Raw genomic sequence first — 22,138 nt, 5'->3', positions numbered from 1 at the left:
ATTTAGATGTCCAAGTTATAGGTCTTTCACCATCCAAGTCCTAGACTTGGCCATCTGAGTTGTCCTGACTTAGATAGGGATGCCCATCTAAGCCCAAGAAGGTGTGTCTGGGTGGAAAATTCAACCATACAAGCACCTGAGTGGGAGTGTCCAAGTGGGAAACTTTAGCATTCAAGTGCTCTTCGAGTCTGGATGAGAGTTATTTGAGAGGATGAAAGTGATTCCTCCATCCAAGGGGATGATTGGGCATAGCCATCCAAGGCATGGGGCAGCATTCAAGCAACAAAAAAACATGCCAAATGGTAAAAATCAATGAATCTCTAAGTCATATATGCACCTAGTTAGGATCCTATCCTTATTCCTCAATCAACAAAGGAAGGTTTTGAGCATAGTTGGAATCATTAGGAGTGAGGATATATGGATTTCTACTATTGTTACTCTCTTGACTTGTTGCTCTCCCTCTCAATCTCTCGCAAGCTCAAAGGAGCTCTTCCCCTCCCCTTTTCTTTTATTTTAATGCTCTCTCTTTCTTCCCTTCCTCCCTGTTTTCCTTTTAAGACATTCAAAATCTCTTTTCTTTTCTTTCCCTCCTTTCCTGCTTCCTAGTTATTACAGTATCTTATCTTTTCTTTATTTTTTCTTATTTTCTCAAACTTAATGCATCCTACTAGTGAAAAACATCCTACCACTAATCTAGCTAATGTTCTTAAATATTTCAAAACCTAAACTATTCGACATGAAATCAAACACCTTCCAACTCCCTTGCTTCCTACCTAAACCAAGCATCTTTTTTGAAAAAAACTCCTACTTTGTAGCTAGATTTGGAGCACACAATCACTCAAGCTTGAATCCATGTGTCCTAGTAATGGAACCAAAATATTGTTGATATCACTAGCAACCACTAAGATCCTACGGGGACTCCTTATCAAGTCAAGTATTTCAAGTAAGTGGCAATGGCTACATCTCACATATTCATGCACGCTCTCACACAAGAATGTATGAGCATAATTTCAAATCCAATTTTTGTAGTCCTCTTCTTTGAATCCTTTGATGGCTCCATGATTCAAGGTACTTGCTCAAGTAGCAAGCTCCATCTCCATGCTCGACGCTCCAACCTCCATAGCCATGGGAAATAGCTGCGAGCATGAGGAAAAAGAAGAGAAGAAGGAGAAGAAGAAAAGAGGAGAAGAAGAGCATCTCCAAGTCCCTCGCTCTCACACTCTCACAGAACAAGAAGAGAGCTAGTTTTCACACACCAAGAATGAGCTTATCCATTCACTTTTTGACTTTTATACTTGCCCTTTTCCACTTGGGCACCCAACCCATTTCCATGACCAACCGTCGTCTAAACTTTGTCCTCTTTTCTACTCTTTTTCCTATTCTATCCTATTCTCATGACTCCTTTACAAGTATCTTTTCATTTATAACTTGCACAGGAGGGAGCATGTTTCTCTTTTACAAAGGGCTAAACTATAATTTATCTCTTATGCACTCTATTCTTGATTTTAAAAATTTTCCCATACTTCTTGGTCTTCTTTTTCCATCGGGTTGTTTTTTATTATGCTTCAAAAGAGGGTGGGAATTATACTCCAAAATCAAGATTAAATTTCAAAAATATGGTTGAGGAAAAAGGAAAATTTCAAGGGCTAAAAGTGCTCCAAAACTCACCTAAAATAGTTCCAACATCAACTTCCTTCCTTCCTCATGATAAACTTAGAAAAATCCATGCAAGGCCAAAAACTCCAAAATCAACATGGTGATTACTCAAGATCTAGAAGTTGAAGAAGAAGAGGAACAAGAGGGAAATTTATTGCATGTTGATGTGATATAATAGTGAAAGAAATGCATGAACAAGAGGATGTCACAAATGATAAATTTTATAATATTATGGATGGGTTTCCATTTGATATAGGTGGCACCAATGATTCTCATTATTCCTTATGTGCTATCTCACATGATGCATGGATAGGATACAAAGGAGAAAATACACTTAGACTCAAAGGTATCATTAATGCCAAGGTTGCATATACCTTGTGGATAGATGCAACACTCATAATTTTGTTAATGTCAAATCTTTGAGTTGATTGAAGTTACTACCCTTTGATATGGAATCATCCTTACATATACAAGTTTCAAATGATGCCTACAAGTCCAATAAATAAGTGTTCTCATCATGTAGTTCTATTGAATTGTCACCTTCTTGCACAATACAAGTAGATTTGATCAATTCGGATATGGGGTCTATTGATGTTTTTATTGGTTTTAATTGGTTGAAAACTCTTGGTAAATTTACTTTGGATTTGGAATAAATTTAAAATGGACTTTAGTTGGCAAGGACATCACATAGAATTGAAGGACATTGGCCATAATCACATAGAACTCATCTCCATGAAGAAATTACGAAGGAAATCAACACCAAATCTTGCATCTTCACTCTTTTGGTTACAAAATTAGATGAAGGTTAGCTACCAAATTGGCCATCTTCTTCTCCAAAGAAAAGGAACCCAACATTGGAAGAGCTATTAAAGGAATATAAGGACTTATTTTAGCCAGCATTATCCTCACCTCCTAAATGAGAGGTTTGTTGAGAATAGCAAATGATGCTTGATATGTATGCCCATAGAGGCTAGATGTGTGCGCAAAAGAGGCTTGCCCATAAGTGGCTTTGTATGTAAGATATACGTATGATGTATGCTCCAGAAAGAGATGTCCTGAATCCCATATGCATAGTGGTGAGAATGGAACAACCCTCGAACAACCCAACTACTATAAAGTATTGTACTTGACTATCACTTTCAAGATGAGTAATGAAATATCATGATGCTCTGTACTTTCAGCAGTTAGTTTCATTTTCATTATCAGTCTCTTACAAAAGATTGTGTTTATGATTCCAAGCTTCCCTCTTGGAACCTAATTCACTTGTGTAACAGCTAGTTCATGTCACTATGAATCTAGTTTACATATTCCAACCTCCATAGCTGCCATGCTCTAGATCCATACTTTAACGTGGTATTAGAGCTCAGATGAGCATTGCTTAGCTCTCCTCTCACTGCTCTCAACTTTTCTCAACCTCAAGTCAGCTCAATTTGAATACATGAATTCAGTTTCTCACTTGAACTCACACTCACAGTTTAATAGCCATAGCCAGATGTTCTGATATGTTCTGTTTGAGGTTCTGATTGGTTCTGATACCTTTTGTTTAGCTTCTGTTTTGTTCTAATTTTCTTCTGTATGAAGCATGAATTGATGATTGATGAAGGTTGAGATTTTTTGGAATCTTATTGAATATTTTTTTATAGTTTGGAATGGTTTTAGTATGAGTTATGAGGTTCTGATGTTCTTTGATGACCTTTTGTAACCCTCTGTAGATATTGTGTTTTGTTTTGTTTTGTTCTGTTCTGTTCTCTAGATCTTCTGTAAGTGTTCTGTGGAATGTATGTGTGACTTTGTAAAAGTTTTCTAACTTTTGGAAAGAATGAATCTAAGTTCAAAGAAGCTAAAACAAATGGAATAAGTAGATGCTGAAGACTAAATAGAAGACTGAAATGAAGTGACAGTAGTGAGCTATGAAGAGACACTATAGTGGCTCTGGTGCTCTTTCATACCTCTCATACCTCTTGGGAGATGCATCCACGACCTAAGAATGATTATTTTGAGTAATTATTTAGTATTTTAGTAAGGAGATAATATACTATTGATTGAGAGAGAAACAGAGAGTCAGAGATAGCCATTTCTATCAAAATAATGTATCTATCTATGAGAGATTGTAAGAGAGAACTATGAAGACAATGAATATGAATCATATGTGATATTATTTCCATTCAAAAATGGTGTATTATTTTTTATTTCTTGTTCTATTGATGGATTCCATGAAGTTTTTGAATATTATGGTTGATTCTATCAAATCCATGAACACCATATTGAGGAATATGGGAATTTCCCATAAGTTTGGGACACGTGGTCAAATCTTTGGATTTGTCATAACTTGAACACTATAACTCCAAATTGAGCACTCTATAGCTCAATAGATTCCATTTTTCAAGCGCTTTCCAATGATAGGTCACATCATATGGTTTTGAGGAACTTATGGGCATATTATTCGGGTGCCACCTTTTTAGTATTCAAAAAATGGAAATTGGGAGATTCCCAAACTCACCAATATTGTGTTCGTGGGAGATGCCTTCTATAATGTTGCGTGAATATTTGTTCTTTTCCTTGTTGTGGTTCTCTAAAGAATAAAACAAAAACTTGTTGATGTTACAAGATAGATTTTCTTGCAGTAGAAACCACTTTTCCTTGGTGTTCCTCTTGGGGCTCCATGTTTTTGGTGCATAGCCGGGGAAGCTTGCCATCAACAAGCATCAAAAGAGGCTGAAAATGAAGGAAATGGCATTACCAAGAAGAGGAGAATTTAATGGATGCTTGCAAAGTTTCTTCTTTCATTGAAGAGTTGGAGATTCGTATTGCCAAAGCCACTTTCTACAAGAAGTTCATCCCACAATGGCGGAAACATATTACATCATGATGCAAGCTCTATGTGGTAGACTATTTTCTCTTCCTATTAAAGCAACAAAGACGTGCATCTTGGTGACAAATTTTTTGGGAAAAAATTGAAGTGCAAAAATAGAGAGAATGACAATCCATGGAAGATTTGGCATTCATTGAGAATTTTCCAGACATCATCAAAAGGGAGATCGTGAAGAAGCTTTAGGAGTCGTGGTCAGTGTTGATTCAAAAAAACAAGAAATAAAAGAGTTGGAATTTGTTCGTGGATTCTCAACAACAAGATACGTGGGATGCTTGGTGTTCTAACAATTATTTGTGTCCAATTAGCAACCCACTAGAAGTTGGTAGATAGAGTGTTATTTACAACATACACTGTTGAAACCATTAGAAGCTGGTATTATTACAATGATGGCACAACAACGATCCTCAGAAGAATGAGTTTTGATACTTTCAGAATGGAATATCTCCCCCTCTATAGTGGTTTGAAAGCTAAATTTAGATATGTTGAAAAGAAGAAAGTAGAAGAAATGTTGGCCAGAGAGTCCTCTAGAGACTGAATCCCTCTGATTCTATAATGTTAAGCACAGACCAACTGGTTGGAGCCAACCCCCTGATGAATGACACAATCAAGAGGCAAGTGGTAGAATGAGTCCAAAGGTACGTGAGAAGAGAGAAGGCAAGAATCAAAGCTAAGAACGAGCTTGCAGCAAAAGCCTCCTTTGATGCCTTAAAAGCACTCTTTACAGAAAACATGGCGACTCAAAGTTCTCTTCCTAGTCAAATTTGTCTTGGAAATATTGATGACATGCCAGCAAATGTAGTCCCATTGCCAATTTTTAAGGGAGAGTACAATGAAGAACCCAATCTTCATGCAGCAGAGTTTATGGTAGCATGTGTGGCTAAGAATGCCAGAACCCCCAAGCATTGGTTAGCAATCTTCCCCACCACTTTCAAGGGCGCGGCATTTCAATGGTATGAGAGACAAGCAGCAATAACTTTTGGCACATGGGATGACCTAAAGTTGGCCTTCCTCACTAAATTTAGGCGTGAAGGTTTTGAAGAGAGGATGCGAGAGGAGTTTATGAATCTAAGTAAGTCCTCTGGAGAAAGAGTAGAAGCTTATGTTTCACAAATGGAATCCATCTTGAAGAGAATGACCAATCATCATTTGGATGAAGGCATCCAGAAAGGAGTATTCCTCAGAGGCCTACAACCAAAAGTTTGCAAGTTCGTGGAATTGAGAAGACTAGTCAATCTACAAGCTGCAGTCAAAGATGCAAGACTGTATGACGAAGTTGAAGCAAGGCTGTCAATGACTCCAGGAAGAGGAGTCTTACCTCCTCCCATGGCAAGAATGGTATACCCACCAAATGCAGTTCTAGGGATGGTTCCCTACCCCTATCCCCAAATGCAAATAATGTCGAAGTACAATGCACCTAGTCCACAGTGGCCGCAAATGACAATGCCTCAAATGAAGGTTCAACCACAACAACTATGACCTCAAACAGTTCCTCCAATGGTGACTCAACAACAGTGGAATCCTACCCATTGGAATCAACAACCTCAAGTATCAACAGGATCTCTGAATCAAAACTATAACAGAGGACCCTCTAGATCAACCCAACAAGTGTATGTAGTAATTACATTAGCTTCCCAAAACCAATGTATGTAGAGGACCCTCTAGATCAATCCAACCACTGTATGCAATAATTACAGAGCATAGGACCCTTTAGATCAACCAAACTAGTGTATGTTGTAGTTACAAAAGCTTCCCAAAACCCTACTACAAGTACTCCAAGAGGTGAAATTTTGAAGAACCACTTATCCAATTTAGTGGCAAGTATCAAGAAAGAGCTTATGGATGTGATTACAAAATAGCTACAGATGTTGAAGGTGAATACCGCTAATATATCCACTCCTACGGGAGGTGGAAGAGATGTGATGCATTCAAATACATGGTGTGAAAAGTGTCATCAAGTGGGACATTTACTCATTGAATGTACCCAAAAAACAACCATTTCTAGAGCCTTCTGTTCATAATATTTGAGGAAGAACCATATAGAGGATATCTACTCTCTGAAAGAGATGCATGAACGAATACATAAAGATAAAAACACAAGATTCAACTTGCTAGAATCCAAAATGACAATGCAGGATATTGGACCAAAGCCTAGGAAGTTCGGTCCTAATTTTGGTCCAAGGAGGTTTCCCTCTCAAAGTTATAGAGGATGACAGTCTACTACTAGTGGTGGTCACAGATCAAAGATGGAATGTTACAGATGTGGAGAAAAGGGTTATATCTCATCAAATTGTCTAAACCTTAGAAGATCTATGGATTACAAGCCCTTATGCAGCCGATGCAAAGGAGAAGGCCATACTACAAAAGATTGTCCAAGTCCAGCCCCCGTAAAATCTACTTCTGATACCCAATAGAAGACCCAAGAACCTGCTTCCAATTTGGTGGAATGGAAAGTGGCCGCAATAACGTGAGCAAAGAAGGGAGCATCTATACTTCCAAAAGAGAATGTTCCTTCTACCAAGACTGTGAAGTTAAACCTTCCACAGGAAAAATAGAACAGAGCACTACAGAGCCACAGAGAGCTACAAAGACAGAAGTAGAGATAGGACCAAAGGTCCAGGAAATAGAGGATTCAGAAGTACCTCCTCATGAAGAAGAAGCGTAGATGTTGCCACTCTTAGAAGAAAAAGGGAAGATAAAAGTGGGTGTGGCTCCATTTCCCAATCGATTGGAAAAGCCTGTGGATCCTATCAAAGAGTATGATCTGGTCAAAGACCTAGTCACCTTTAAACCAAACCTAACATTCAGACAGTTGCTGATGTTGTCGCCTAGTTGCCAAAAAATATTCAAAAGCATCTTGACAAGAAGACACGGCCTAAAGTTTGTGACCCCAACAACAACAAAGTCCAACAGAGCCTCAGAACCTATGAAGGAAGTGGATGTGGCCAATGCCTTTCTAGATCCTGGAACCCCAGATATTAGTGTATGGATAGAAGGATGCTTTATTTCAGATGCATTGGTTGATGGAGGCTCATTAGTAAACATAATGACAGATGTGACAATGAAGGATCTAGGTTTGCAAGGAATTCAATCTACATAGTGGCTTATTAGATTGGCAGACCAAAGTAGAATCAAACCGTTGGGTATCCTCCCATACATAAAAACAACCCTTGCAAGAAGAGACTATTGGCTGACATATTTGGTGGCTAAACCAAATTATTATGGGACCTCATGCACTACAACTCCGTGGCCTTCCTCCTTGCACCTATGCTAGACGGGTGGGATTCACGACTGCACCAGCAATTGTGAACACTCGCGTACTTTGTTCTATACTATTCTCCTTGTCGATTTCTATACCGGGTGTGAGATATGGATTTCAATCAATATTCATCGAGTACTGTGAGTGCTTGGGCGAGTGACCTTCTCATTTCAAACATGAATGATTGTGACATGCGTGCTCTATTCTTTGCCATTGACGACTTCCCTCACCTTCATCAGCAATGGGATATTCGTGGGTGCTACTGCATGGTCCCTGCCATGCTAGACACGTCTATTACAACAAGCTTTGGTACCTCCTGCAGACAATTGTGACCCAGCGCGTGCCATCGTCAATTACTCTCAACTATATGCCAAATGGGCCAAGTTTTTCTAACCCTACCTCCTTTTGTTTACCAATGGTAGTCATGTCTTAAGTGTGGGGATGTCCAAGTCCACTCTGTTGTTAGGTCCTAGGTCCTTGTTGATTAGTTAACCCTACCTGGTAAGGTCTTAAGTATGGGGACGCATCCCTGCACGTCTGATGTGCATACCCCCTACATATATAATTACCCAATCATGCATGTCTACCACCTACTAGTTCTGCCCTGTCGGGTCCCTTCCCCACCCAACTACCCTCGTATCCCCTGTCGTCGAGGCCACTTTCCTTGTGGTTGCTTTTATTGTGCAAATTTTTCCATTTTCTATGTGAACATCCCCTACGTTCACAACCCTCCCGATCCAACTTTATAGCCATGTTCGTCCCTTCAAATGACATACTTTTCCTTTTTTTATCCCCCTATTCCAATTTCCTATTTTTGAGTAATTCATTTTTGCAGCTTTTCCCACACAATGGGATGTATTTCTATGCGAACGTACCCTTGTCGCTTTGAATTATCAAGCTAACATACCAGCCATGTCCTATGCCTTCCCTTGTATATTTTTCCTTTAAATTGCTTGTCATTCTGCAGTACCGTTTATCTGTTATTAATTTTTGTGTGGTTTCGTGCATTTTTCACGTACATTTTTGCCCTTTTTCCATAGAAACCTACCCTATTCCCCTTGGAATTCAATTCTGATTGGACCCCTTCTTGCACATTTCTCATTTTTTCCTCTACCCTATTTTTCCCTCTGAATTTTTTGTTATTAATTTTTATTGGTAATTTTGAGCTCAATTTTCTTGTTTTTTCATGTGAACGCCTCCTAACCCCATCCAAACTTAGATTTGATGTGACAGACCTGAAGATTGTTGAGATATCGAGCTCCACTCGTGATATGCCTGGGTGACCGTTGTGCATTTATGTCACCGACTTGTTAGCCTGCAGATGCGGTTGGTACACCGCCCATGAATAATAGCTAAATGACAGCTATCCTTATCTACTCTAGTTCCTGGCTCAGTTAGTGTGCCACCTTCCCATGGAGAGTTGGCCGCACCTACAAACTTCTTTTGTACTAGAGTTCTTTTGGCTTACACAACTAAGAAGAGGAAAACTGTTTTTAGCCTCCACTTGTGTGTGTATTCCCCCATTGTGCAAGCAAGAAAGCTACAAGTGAGACTCCTTCCTTCTCTCCCACAATCTTGACATGGTATCAGAGCCTTGTTCGTGGTAAGGAGCTCAAGAAAGCAAACCAAGTTTGCAGTGTTCTGGTAAGAGGACCAGTGTTACTTTCATTTTTGTCTTTTGGGAGCAAGTCTCTGCAGGTAGCACAGCCGAAAAGTGCAAGAGTGCATTGTCTCAGATTGAGACGCCCTTCGCAGTGTAGCAAGAGGGCAGTATATGTTGCCTTGTTTTTTTTATTTGAGGCCATTTTGGTGCCTATTTTGGAGGCACATGTTTTCCACACGCATTCAAGAAAAGGCCCTGTTTTTGTTGTGTGACCATTGTTCTACAGGTCGGTGAAAAGTTACTGTAGAAATTGCATCGTATGCATATGCGCAGAGACATTGGGAGTTACAGAATCATCCTTGTTGCTTGTTGATGCAAAATTGTCACTTGGAAGTGACTGTGTGGTCAAATACCACTTTCGTCAGTTTTGCAGATTTGCCCTTGTGAGGCTGAAGCTGTGTTTTTTGCAGTGACAGAATTTTTTGCAGTGTTCTGTAATGGCGTCTGATTCTCTTTCACAGATTGTCACTGAAAAGCTTGACAAGAACAACTTCCAAGCATGGAAGTTTAGAATGACAAATTTCCTTATGGGAAAAGGATATTGGGAATTGGTTGCAGGAAATGAAGAAGAACTAGTTCTTCCTGATGTTCCCAATCGACAGCAAATGCAGGCATTTACAGGATGGCATGAGAGAGCCAGAAAAGTTATGTACTGGCTATCTATCAGTATTTCGGACTCTATGATTGTGCATATTCAAGATGCAAGTACGCTAAAGGAGGCATGGGATACTTTGTCAAAAATGTATAGCACAAATACGCAAGCCGGGAAAATGCAGCTCAAGCAAGAGTTGCACAATGTGCAAAGAGAAAGTATGAGCATCAATGACTACCACATGAAGGTGAAGAAGATTGTAGATGCACTTACTTCCATTAGGTCGCCAGTGGAAGATGATGATTTAGTTTCTGTGACCTTGAATGGTCTAGGAAATGATTATGCACAGTTTCCAACATCGATTTCCGTCTGCGAAAGATTTCTTGATTTTGAGGAGTTGATTGCTCTTCTAATTTCTGAGGAGCAAAGAAATGGTGGTGCATCTTCTTCAAGAGGAACTTCAAAAGAAGCTGTCTTCTACTCAAATGCTGGAAGAGGTAGAGGAGGCCGATCTGGAGGCCGTGGTAGAAATCAGAATATGTAGCAAACTCAAGAAAACCAGTCCTATGGAGGAGGACGTGGTAACTCTAGAGGCAGGGGGAGCCAAAGAGGTCGTGGTGGATGGCAAAGAGGCCAAAATGCAAACAGCAATGTTGAACCCTACTACTATGGTAAAATGGGTCATATGGCTAAAGACTGTTATAAAAAGCAGAATGACATCATGAATGGAAAATTGCAACAAGGGAATTATGCATCTTCTAGTAGACAGGGTGATGATAGAAATGAGCATTTGTTTATGGTGTAGCACATGACCAATTCTGTGACAAGTGCAGAAGAAAGCAATGATGTGTAGTATGTTGACTCAGGTGCATCAAACCACATGAGAGGTCATGTAGAATGGATGCAGAATGCAAGGAAAATGGAAAAACCAGGATTTGTGGAGACTGGTGATGATATTGCACATCCTATTGCGCAGATTAGAAAAATTCCTTTGTCTATGCAGGATGGGAAAAAGAAATACCTGTCGAAGACGAAAACCAAAGAGCAAGCGATGAAAACCGAGCAAGGCTAGAAAAGCGAGCAATGGAAATCGAGCAAGGCTAGAAAATCGAGCATGAAAATTCAAGCAACAAGCTACCTTCTAACATACCTACCCCTAGAGCATCACTGACGTATACATATAAAAATTGTAGATTAAATTTAAATATAATGAAGACACACACATAGAGCTCACATAACTCATCCCAATAATGACACAAAAAAGTGTAATCCATGTTCATCTCACAAAGAAGGTGGTAAGAAAATAGTCTGATCTTGAAACATAGATGAGGAACTAATTTCAGTCTCCCAATGAACAAAACAAGTTCACATTACAAAAGTATTTCTTATATCATTCCATATCGTGGGATGAAGCTAACAAAACGGACACAATAGATGAAAGCTCATTAAAGGAGCTGTACATGTCCAAAAAGAAAAGGCCGTATGTTGAATTCAAAAATATCCTAGCCTCGAATACCTTAAACATAGTGATTTATCTGCCTATATAAAACCCTTAAGACGAAAGGATACTTTTTTTAAATGACAAAACATTTAGGGAAATGTTTCCTCAAAGCTTTGGCCATCCACAAGACCAAAAAGTGCACTATCCAACTCTTGGAAGTAGTGCTTGAGCCAGCTCCACCTTAGTAAGAGCTATTTGGTGTATGAATTGATACACGACTTCATTGAGTCCCAAGACCTTTATGAAGACATAGTATAGGTGTTTGCATGGCATGTATACCAAATTCTTCGTGTCTCGCTGAGTAAAGTCATCACATGAGCATCTTGGATATTGTGACACAGTGATAGAATAGGTCAACCCATCTGCTATTGAGCCTTCTGTCTTTAGAAAGTAAACATGAGCTTCACCAAGAGTAACAATACTCTCTTTCACAACCCTTGCAACCATTGAATTTTCCCTATTTATTCGTTCTTGAAATTGTTTAGATAACTTGCTTCTCCACTTCACAGGCTTTCCATTTCTCCACAGTGGCCGCTCATGGCTTGGAGGTGGCCTATCACGTGGAACTGTGAAGCTATCCACAACCTCATCATTCTCTACAAGAACAAATCCAGCTCTTTGCAAGTTTGCTTTCTCTGTCTCTGTCACCATGGTGCTTTGAGCAATCTTCCATGTCGCTGGAGCATCTCCTGGTATTCCCATCACTGAGCCATCCACCTTCAACATATGGAGAACATCATTTCCACAAAATCATATGAATTGTCCCACTGTACCATCAGAACTGTAATGTCTCCTTCCTTTGAAACATGGTGCAGGCACACCTACAGTTGCATTCTTACCAAGGGGGTTAATTAGTTTCCCACATCTAGCCTTCTTGGACTCCAAGAAGCCAAAACAAGTCACAAGACTATGTGCTTCTGTTCTTCTGATGGCCCAATGCGTAGGGTGGACTGTGCTCTCTTTGCATATCTTCAAGGAAATTTCTGTCTCCTTTTTCAAACTCTGCTCCATTCCATCACCTCTAAACCCCATTGTTTTGCCAACAGTCACTGTTGAATATTCAGGTCTATGGCTATCTGTTGGAAAGATCACTCTTGGGTCTATGTTACCCCTTTTCCTTCTAACACTTCTTGTCTCTTGTTGTGGTTTAAACATCTCTGGTGATTGCACACCTGCCTCTGAGAGCACTGCATGTGTCAGATCAATCAGGTTTTGACTAGAACCACTTGATTCTTCACACAAAATTTTTTCTTTAAATCTTTGCAAGGTTGGTCCACTACCAAGGTGCTTTCCTTCCATAAATGCTTTGTAGTGTGCACTTTGCAACACAGCCAATGCCAAATCAGCACTACATGCCTCATAGAGTGAGACATACTTAGATTGCCCATGAGTTTCTCGCATTCTCGAGTGCTTACATTCCGATAAATTTGTTGTTGGCCCAAACCCTACATTTTCATGCTGCTCCATGAACATCCCTCCCCATTGGGAAACCCTGACATCCCACCAGTGGAACCAAGCCATCAATCTAGGGAGCTCTCCATCCTGTACATGGACAGGAGACCAAAACTTTAAGAGTGCCTCTTTGCATTGTTTGGCTTCTTGCTCTGTCCTTGCAACCTTCCATTTTCTACAAAGAAGTTTGTGCTCCTCTAGATATGGGGCCTTGACACATCTCTTTGCATGCATGACCATGCTCATCTCCCAATGAAATGAGCAAGTCCTTTCCCTGCCATGCATGATGTTGCTTGGTCCTCCATTCTAGACTATTCTAATTGCTAGCCAATTTTCTTGTGTTGCATCTACCATAAAACCTCAAAATTTTGGGATAGAGAATCCATTTGCTATCATAACATTATTTAACATTTGCCAAAATGATACTTGTGCATGCTCATCCTCCACTTTGAACTCGCAGGTTGCAATGGTCATTATTTCTCAAATATGGGGGAACTCCTGAGCCTGGTCTAATTGTAGACATCTTGAATATGTGTGGCATGATATTATCTCCAAGCTGCTGTGGAAACAAAATACTGTGAAAGAAGGGGTACATGCACTTTCTTTTCAATGCCAAAATTGCATCAAGCCCGCCTTCAGCATGTCGCTTGTCTCTTCTAGCAAAGTTTACTGACCTTTGCATCCTTATTCTCTGAGACAATGGGGTAAGGTTCTTCAGCACCTCATGCAACTTGGCTTCATTGAAATCCTCGGAGCAATCTTCTTTTGAAAGCAACATTTCCATCACAAGATCTTGACCAACAGACACTTCAATGCTTTTACATGACACGAAAGGATTTATTTGTGCACGAGTTTGCACCATGTCTTCAATTTGCTTTTGCTTTTGTCGACACGAGCCATCTTGCACAGGGTGATCATGAAAACCAACATGAATAGCACATCTTGTGGTATTCACTTTGTCAAAGGGAATACAGTAGTATATATATGCAACACAAGCCTTTACATACTCAGGAGACATTCCACAATGTGTACACCTCAGGGTCCCAACCTCAGGCTGCAAAGGGCCAGTTGATGAAGGAGGCCTCTTCAACTTACCTTTCCACTAGGTCTCATTAGCAATACCAGTCCTCTCTAGATATGGACATTCCAAGGAGAAGCATCTAAGATAACCACAACATCTGCTCATCCTCACCGTGCCATTGAAGAAATCTTGAGAAACAGTAGTGTACTCTACCCATGTGTGCCCATCGTTCTTTTGGTCCATTCCATGCATTGAGCTGCCCTCGATCGGCTTAGGTGGCAACTCAAACATAATGTAGCCATTGTATGTAATTGGAAGCTCATCCACCTTTTGTATCTCTTTGACAGATGAGTATGGAACATGAAGAGAACTAGATAAGGGAAACCTATCCACTAGAACTTGCACACTCATTGAGTCAGTCATTTGCTTTATAAGAGGGATATGCTTAACTTGGAGACTATAGACACTGCTTTGTCCACCATCTAGTATGAATCCCTTGCTACCATCTTCTAGTCTCATCAATGGCATGGTCATGTACACACCTGGCTGGCTTGTTGCATGCTGCACTTCCACATCAATATCATCACCAATCTCAAAGTGACTCTTAAGCTCTTCCAATGCCACCTCATAGAAACATGAGTCATACCTTATTGACAAGGTACTGAAACTACCATATTTGATTTGCACAATGTTTGGCATTGTTGCTAAATAGGTAAATAGTCTTGTCTGTGTGAATGTCTTCTTAAGAAGCCAATAGACACAGTTAGAACCTCAATAGAGTTGAAGAACAATCTATGCAAAGGGAACAAGAGAAGAGTTGTTCTTCAAGTAATTGTAATAAGATGGCGATATGAAAATAGATCTCAATATGAAAATAGTAATTGTCAAGGTTAAACAGTCATGTTAATAATAACCTTTACTTTTTCCATAATGATATGTGTGTACTAAATATACACACCTAATGGTCACTAGCACGTCTAGTGATCATTAACTCCACCTCTGTCTCTCTCTCTCTCACACACACACTCAATCATTACATGCACTCTCTTTTGGTGTTTTTATTTACTAGCACACACAAACACTCTCTCACATTGATGGTCGTTACACACTCTCTCTCTTTCTCTCTCCCTCTCTTGCAACAAAAAAAGGACACCTCTAATTAGGAGCTGTAGTCCCCCTCTACATTAAATATTCACAGTAATGGCCACAAACACATCTGATGGTCATTAACTCCACCTCTCTCTCTCTCTCTCTCTCTCAACGACAATCATTACAGACACTCTCTCTTCTAGTGTTATTTATTTACTAACACACAAATACTCTCTCACACTAATGGTCCTTTCACACACGCACGGGCACACACACTCTCTCTCACATGACAGAGAAGAAGACACCTCTAAATAGAATCTGCGCTCTCTCTCTCTCTCTCTCTCTCTCTCTCTCCCCCCCCAAAAAAACAAGCAGAAGGAGGACCAAAACAACCTTGCACAGAGGAGAAGGCGGACCGATCAAGCAAGCGAGAGCAAGTTTTTTGTGTGTCAATATGGGTGCGTTTCAAAACACAGGTACAACAGGGGTGCTGCTTCTATGAGTCGATTGTGAAGAGCCAGAGGCTTGTAGCCTGCATCGATCAAAGCCACAAGGTAGGTGCTTCTCCTCTCTTGGGTGTGTTTGAGGTTAGAGTGTGTGTTTCAGCTGCGTTTCAAAACGCACTCTCAGTCACGTTGGGGCTTCCACAAGGCCCCTCCAACAAGGTTTACTAGTGCGTTTTAAAACGCAATTCATAACCACACAGTGGGCAATCAGAGAGTGCTAATGTGCCTTCTGCAGCTCCAAAGAAGGGGATCTGTGAGTGATGCAAGGCCACTAAGGCGGCCCTCTAAACTTTGCAAGAGGCAGTCCGTGTAGGCGGGAGAGAAGTATGAAGACTTGCTCAAGAAAGCTCCGTATGTATGGCCTCTTCAAGTGCGTTTCAAAACGCAGTCGTAGTCATAATGGGGCTTCCTCTTCGAGTCCTGCAAGGGGGCCCTCTAACAGCTCTAATAGCCACCAATGCTTTTCAATAAGTATGAAGTTTTCTCAAGAAAATCCGCTGTACAAAGATGTGCTTCTCTCTGACACTTATGATGTGCTATTATGATGGCCAATTTGACTCACAGAAGCACATCATGGTTCAATTCCTGAGGGCACCCAATGGCGCTACAGCGAGTTTCTGAACGCTATCAAGAAAGGCAAAGTGGAGAGGGTCCGCTTCAGCAAGGATGGTTCTACCCTGCAGCTCACTGCTGTCGATGGCCATTGTGCTAGTGTCATGCTTACAAATGACATCTCCGTACCTAAGACTGGTGTTACGATTCAGGATGCAGCCGTTGCTGATCAGGCCACGTAGTTACCAATTTCTCTTCCCCTATTTGGGTACTGCATACTTTGTTGACAGGCCCTTGGGTTGCTTTATGAATAGCCTACTCCCCTGTGGTAAACTCAAGCAATACAACACAAAATCTATATACATTGCTTGTGATAGTATGGTGCTGAAGCTGATACTGTAGTGTGTTTTCAGCCATCAAAGACATGCAAATCCTCACCAAGACCAGGTGTGAAATCCTGAAATCAAAAACCCTGACAGTCCATCCACTATCCAAGTCAATTTGAGCTCTTGATATGCCTATGTATGATGGGAGGTGCAACATAACTGTGATACTCCACACTTCTGGCAGCTTCAAAAGCTATTTTTATCTGCATTTGCCGCAATAGAGTCCCTTCCCTATTTGCTCCTCTACGCCTTCCATAAATTGCAAGAAGTTTTGGACTTTCTTGATAACCCTGACAAGTACACTGCCTTGGGTGAAAAATTTCCCAAGGGTTGCCTTTTGGTTGGGCTGCTCTGTTGGCCATCAATGCTCTGTTGGCACGTCGATCCAGGTCGGGCAGCACTCCAGGTTATGTATAGGAAAGGGCTGGTTCTGGGTTATGTTGAAGTTGCTGCCATGGAGCTCGAGCTTGTGTTGACATACAGTAGGAAATGGAACTGCAGAGGCCAGAGAATTGGGTGATTAAGTGGTGCATTTTAAAACGCAGTTCTTGAGCTTGGATTGCAGTAACATGTGAAACCCGTAATGTAATGTCACATCTATTAAGGATTCCAACTTCTGCAGTATGATTGGATAGCTCATGATCTGTTACAAGCAGAGAAAAGGGCTGCATTTTAAAATGCAGTGAAATTGGATGATGCTAAAGTATGCAGAGCTATTGATGCCATTTTATGTGGAGCACAAAGTGTTGGATGATGCCATTGTATGCAGAGCAAACACGATGAAATTGGATGATCCCATTGTATGCCATTGTAAGTAATGATATAGCCCAGATGATGCAAGCAAAAGTCATGATGCAAGCAAGTGAAGTTGCATGGATGTTACATGGACTGCACCTAGATTAGGGTGCATTTTAAAACGTAGTAAAAAACAGATGAGGCTTTTGTCTATGATTGGGCAGACAACGTTTGAAGGCCAGTATAGTAATTAGACTTGCTCTTCAAATTAAAATGTTACATTTTAGCTACAGGACAGTTGCCAAGTACTCCAAGAATAGAGTTTGAGACATTATTTGCTTGGTTTAAGACATTAACTGCCATTATACTTGCAATGTTTGGCCGTTTAATAATGGATTACTCTCTACAAGCTCAGTGCTTTGTATTTTGTAATATTGTTTTATACTTTGTTTGCATTTTGTAACAATGTTTTAAAATGCTTGCATTTTTTAGCCAGAGTGATATGAGACTTTTGTTTCTCGAATGTTGCAGGTCAAACGATCCAGTCTCTCACACGTATCTACTTGTGTTGAGGATCTCAGCAGAGATATTGCTGGTATTTTGAAAGGCCAATCTTAGGTACTCTTTGTGCATATTCAAGTAATACAAATATATATATATTCAAGCGCTACACATGTACTGATTCTTTTATGTGGTATTTCATTCATGTCTCCACGAAAGGCCAGAGGCAAAGGTCGTGCAAGATCATCCAAAGATAATTTAGCCACTCCACAAAAGATAACTTGTGGATCATCCCTCTCTACAGTTCTAGAGGAGGGTACACCAACTATAGAAAGTGAAAAGACTTCGAGTGTTGTAGTGGGGACTTCAGATCCTCAACTGCAAGAAGAAAGTGAAGAAGGAGATGACACAGTGGTGGGGCAAGGGTCTCAACTGGTATAGGAGGAAGACGAGGAAGCAACAAGCCAGGTTTCCGATATTGATATGCAAATGGTAGGATGTGGAGATGTAATAAGTCAATGTAGACTTCTATCTCAAGAAGTTTGCCCTCGTATCCCCTTGTGTCGTATGATTGCACATGCTGTTGTTAGAGGGATTCGTACAGACATGTCCTCTTTAAAAAGTGCATTTCAATATGAGGGTTATTTACCAAAGAAGGGCTCATTTTTTGTGTCTGTATGTAAGTATAAAGGAGAAGAAACACTAGTGACCCCTGCCATAGTGTCAAGTTGGTCTCCTCTAGGGCGTGAAGTGGATGCAGAATTTGAGAAGGAGGTCTTGGCTAAAACGGAGTTCAGGTTCTTGTCTGGTAAAATGTTTTACGTATGGGAAGGAAATCATCGGTTGACTGCTTGGATGGAGTTGATCTCACAAATGTACAAAGAGAATAGAGCTCGCCATGTCAGGGTTGTTTGTTCTGTTATTGATCCCACACTGATTTTAGTGATTGCTCTTCTCGCTGGACTCCAAAGAGTCAATAGGTGAGTGTATCAATATTTGTTACAATGAATTGACGTCTATATTTTTATCTACAGAACTCAATCTTACAAATTTTCCTTTATTAGCATGAATGAGTATGCCATCGTGAAACCTAGCTTGCGGGATGTACTTTGGAACTGCAACAATATCTTCAAGTGTGACATCAATGCATTCTTGAGTGTCTTACCCCAGGATCAAGTAAAACTGTTGGAGTCCTTGAGAGCAAAAGATAGCAGTGTCAAGGGAAAACAACAATGGTATCCCCACTGACAAGGGGGTACTTGGCAAGATTGGTATTTCAGGTAATACATGTCATGGTTGTTATTAAGAGGGATTATAATAGATAAGTTTCCTTTTTAGGGTAAAATTTAAAAGCTTCTCTTTTGTTGTGAAGGTTGAGTATACTTCAAAACTCAAAAAGGTTAAGGATTTGGTATTAAACACAGTCTCTATTGAGAATAGAGAGGAGACATTGAAAAAGGAACGTGCCAAGATACATAAAAGATTGGCAGACAAGATGGGCATGGTATGACCCCTTTGCTTCTTAGTTTACTCCCATTACAGTAAAATCTCTAAATATAGGTTTCTTATCCACTTTGCAGGTTCTTAAATGTGCTTGATCCCAAGCTAGGGGATCAATGGTTGGATAGAATATTTACACTGAAGTTTGATAGCCGGGACTCAGTGATTACTATTACCAAGTTGAAATTCCTAGCAAATACTGATATGAGGGAAGAAAAAAGATTGGTGATGCTCTCTCTCTTGGATGCAAACAAGAGATTAAAAGATATGTATGGTATGCCATCGTTGGATAATGAGTACAGATTGTAAGTGTCAATTTGAAAGATTTTGTAGTCTTGATATTGCTAGTATCATATGTATCTTGTGATACTAATAGATTTGATTTTTTTTGTTAAGCTGGTTGACACGGAAGTGCTTTTTGGAAAAGGTTGAGGTCGAGGCTATTCAAGCATTGGAAGACTTGAAAAAAATGTTTGTTTTAGGTACACCATTGGATCTTCCATAGGATTACTTATTACAGGATTACATGGAGGGTGTGAAATTAGAGGCTAGAAAATATATGTTTGCTCACGTAAGAGCAAGAGAGCAAGCTATAGATGCACGAGAATCAAAGAAGGTGGAAGGTCCTCAGCGCCGAAAGAGAAATGAAATCATAATGCCTGCATATCGAGTTGTCTACAGGTAGATTTGTTGCCATAATGAGCTTAACTTTAGTTGCTCTTTGTTTATTTTAATAGCTTGTGCTAATATGTCATGCAAAAGGTATCTACTTCATTTGATTGGAGAGAAGAAGATAGCCAGGGTTCCAGATCATTGCAAAGGATGGATTGACAGAGATAATGAGGAAGTATGCATGTATCCCAAGAGCATGCATAATCTCTCTGATTGGGAGATTGACCATTGCCCTTGGTGGGTGGATCTTGGAAGTGGATATGTTTTGGCAAGAGAGAAGGAATTGCACAAAGTGCATTCCAAAAAATCTATTGATAAACCTCTTGGGGATCGATGCAATACACGGTCTAAAAAGGAGACAAAGAAAGAAAGTGATGGTAAGATTATATTTTGGGTGCAACGGTTGTGAAGTTTTTTTCCCTTGTTAAAATGCGAATCATTGCAAATGCTTTGTGCTGCAGCAATGCAAGAGAGAGAAGACAATAGTCCCAAACAACATGAAGTGGAGCAAAGGAGTAGCGTCCAAGGAGGTGGAATAGATTATATCATTAGAGATCGTAACACATGTTGCATCCAATTTATACTCATATATTCTTGTTTATTGCAGGGCAAAGGGTTGCCATCAAGGAGATAATTCAATTTGTATTTCTTCCTTGCCCACTAAATGATATGCATTCCAATAAAGATGATGACGTGATAAGTTATGGGTGCATGATGGGTGACTACATCTCTATGGGGCAAGATTTTATTGTAGGGAGAAAAAATGATGCTTACAAGACAATACATGAGTTCTTTTCTAGGCTTGCAAAACATGATATGACATATGTACGGAATGGGAAGCATGTGAAATGGGCTTGCGATGTTGTCTTCATTGAATTTCCTACTGGATGTTTGATTGATAAAGAAACCACCTTGCCTGCTTGGAATATGCTCACGGAGGCACACATTCGCCTAGGAATTACAGTTGCTGCTGCCTCTTTGGGAGATAGTGGATGGTTAGTTACTTGGATTACTTTGACAGGTATATTGTCCTGGTCAATGTGTGTTGGCATAAGCACTTAACTAAACAAGAAAGTAATTTTTTTCTTTGATAAAATAGGTGATGCATTATCTTGGCTTGAGAAGTACATACATGTGCTTGGTCTCGAAGTTGTCAGGCGAGTTTTTGTGCTTGACAAGCTTCCATATGGCTATAGGGAACAATGCGATCTTGAGGTGTCAGTAAGTGATCTTAAACTTTTGGTTTGTAATTCTTGTAGTGAACATATCTGACCTTTATGCTTTATGTAGAGCCGATCTTCTCTTTTGGTATTTGCTCGTCGTAGTGGATGTCATCCACCCACCTTTCTTGGAGAGAGCAGCTCTCAATTCCGCAAGTTGCAAATTGATCCATCGAGTGACTGCTGGCCCCATTACCTTCCAGAGAGAAATAGATTGGCACGACCATCTTCTTCGACTCTTTGGCATGGAGGTCTTCAGAGATCACCCGTATTCTTGCTCTGTGTATTAGATCTTTTGTGTCCACCATCGGGATTGATTTTGGAGATGGGGTGTGGCACTGCACCTCTGATGCGTGCATGCCAAGCATCTTCTCGTCCATGTTTTTCATTTGATATATGTGAAGATATAGTCGATGTTGTGGTTCGACCTCTTGTAGAAGAAGTAGGTGCAAAGAGAGCACGCTTGGGTCTTGATGATGAGGAGCTAGAACTAGATGCCTACAAAGTGCAAGTTGTGGACAATCCCTATGATGATTAGTGAGCATTCAAACTTCTAATACTTTGGAAGCAACTTTTATTATTGTCACTTTTATTAGTAGAACTTATGTGTAGTTATGGTGAAACTAGTTATGAATCTTTGTTTTGAACTACACTTTACTTTTATTATACCATTAACTTTTCTTGCTCGCTTTTTTGGGCTCGCTCGGTTTTGTTCGCTCGTTCAATTGACTGCCTCCCTGTCGGATGTATTTCATGTCCCGAATATCACCAAGAACTTGGTTTCGGTTGGTCAAATGGTTGAACAGGGCTTGCAGGTCAGATTTAATTCTCATGGATGCTTTGTTGAGGATATGAAAAATAAAGGTCGCTTGATAGCAAAAGGAAAGAAGAAGGGCACAATGTTTACGTTGGATGCAGACATGCCTGAATTGAGTGCAGCAATGTTTGCACATGGGACCGGTGT

The 22,138-nt window shown here is 40.2% G+C and overlaps 1 pseudogene; it reads left to right on the top strand.

Annotated features, from left to right (window-relative positions):
- Positions 1–17,986: 17,986 nt before the first annotated feature.
- LOC148039838 (uncharacterized) lies at positions 17,987–21,712 on the top strand (annotated as a pseudogene).
- Positions 21,713–22,138: the final 426 nt, after the last annotated feature.

The sequence above is a fragment of the Lygodium microphyllum genome, chromosome 2 (assembly GCF_053477565.2).
Source record: "Lygodium microphyllum isolate KBCC chromosome 2, Lygodium_microphyllum_v1.1.10, whole genome shotgun sequence".
NCBI classification, from domain to species: Eukaryota; Viridiplantae; Streptophyta; class Polypodiopsida; order Schizaeales; family Lygodiaceae; genus Lygodium; species Lygodium microphyllum.
This window is presented reverse-complemented; position numbering and strand designations above follow the sequence as displayed.